Here is a 2,079-nt window from a genome sequence, read left to right as displayed (position 1 = left end):
TCTCTCTTCCTCTCTCTAACACACACACACACACACACACACACACTTGTTGATCATTGCAGATGGAGATGTTATCTGACACTGACTGCACTATGTTGTATCACAAAGTTGTGTAGTTTCGTAGGTAAAAGTAGACACCGTGGTATTTTTACTGTGGTGAAAATAAAACAGGAAACATTTTGTGTCTTAGACAGAGTAAGTGAACCAACATTATAAAAGGTCAGTATGGTAAAGTGTGTTGTTACGTCATGAAAAGGTCAGACATTGATGTCAGTGTGTCTGCGGACGAGGCACCAGCATGAACACAACTGTACCTTTAATGGTCCATTTGTTCATATTGAACACAAACCTGCCGAGCTGTCGGGCCGGAGAGGGGGACACAAGAGGGCGACATGAGGCTGTGTGCCATTTGGAGCTGGATCTGATCCAGTTCCTGGTCTGAACCCTCTGAGGCTGGATCTCTAGCGGCCTCTAGTGTATCAATGCAGGGAGTGCACTAAAGTGTCAAACCAGGACTGTCCACTTCTCTCCCACTGACCCCCCTGCTGCTCATCTGGTCCAGCTACAGTTTCTGACTCTCTCCCACTGACCCCCCTGCTGCTCATCTGGTCCAGCTACAGTTCCTGACTCTCTCCCACTGACCCCCCTGCTGCTCATCTGGTCCAGCTACAGTTCCTGACTCTCTCCCACTGACCCCCTGCTGCTCATCTGGTCCAGCTACAGTTCCTGACTCTCTCCCACTGACCCCCTGCTGCTCATCTGGTCCAGCTACAGTTCCTGACTCTCTCCCACTGACCCCCTGCTGCTCATCTGGTCCAGCTACAGTTTCTGACTCTCTCCCACTGACCCCCCTGCTGCCCATCTGGTCCAGCTACAGTTCCTGACTCTCTCCCACTGACCCCCTGCTGCTCATCTGGTCCAGCTACAGTTCCTGACTCTCTCCCACTGACCCCCTGCTGCTCATCTGGTCCAGCTACAGTTTCTGACTCTCTCCCACTGACCCCCTGCTGCTCATCTGGTCCAGCTACAGTTCCTGACTCTCTCCCACTGACCCCCCTGCTGCTCATCTGGTCCAGCTACAGTTCCTGACTCTCTCCCACTGACCCCCCTGCTGCTCATCTGGTCCAGCTACAGTTCCTGACTCTCTCCCACTGACCCCCTGCTGCTCATCTGGTCCAGCTACAGTTCCTGACTCTCTCCCACTGACCCCCTGCTGCTCATCTGTGTCCAGCTACAGTTCCTGACTCTCTCCCACTGACCCCCCTGCTGCTCATCTGGTCCAGCTACAGTTTCTGACTCTCTCCCACTGACCCCCTGCTGCTCATCTGGTCCATCTACTGCTGTTCAAAGCTCAATAAGTGAGAGGATAAACAGCATCTCGGTTAAGATGAACAGAATTGCAGTCTTACATCTTTCACATCTCCGTGCAATGAATTCAAATATTTAACATTTGTTGTGTTTGGTGGGTCAGACTTTTAAAACTTGCAGATTTTCCCAAGAAACATCATCAACAATGTAAATATAATGAGTGACAAAAAAAATAACAACAATAAAACTGCCCCAAAAAGTTTTATCAGCTAGTTTTCAACTGCCTAATACTGTATAGGGTTGTGTCATGTAGGCCAATGGTTCCCAGTTTAAGTGCCTGGCCCCTTCAAATGGTTAATCGATAGATGCCAGTCATCAGGGAGATAGTGGGTTCTTCCTTTTTGCAGCTTGAGAAATACTGGTTTGTTTCAGTTCAGCTGTGCAGAAACCTAAACACGTCACTATTGTACATTTCATTCACTTTTTTTGGTAAGCCATCGTAAAAATAAATACATCCGACATCCACCCCGTCCTCTGTGAAGACCACAGATTTGCACACACATTCAGAATAATAAGCATAGATGTCATGGTTGAGGTATTGAGTTATTAAAAAGTTCATGTTTGTATTCCTTGCAGTACACCAATAGAAACAGGTGGGCGTCATCACCTAAAGGAGGGGGGGGGGGTGTCTATTGAGCAGACTTGGATTTGATAACTTCTTGACTTGACTTTCTGTTTTCCACAGACCCTCCAGCAGCTCATCAGTTATTT

Source organism: Echeneis naucrates, chromosome 16 (genome assembly GCF_900963305.1).
Source record: "Echeneis naucrates chromosome 16, fEcheNa1.1, whole genome shotgun sequence".
NCBI lineage: Eukaryota > Metazoa > Chordata > Actinopteri > Carangiformes > Echeneidae > Echeneis > Echeneis naucrates.
This window is presented reverse-complemented; position numbering follows the sequence as displayed.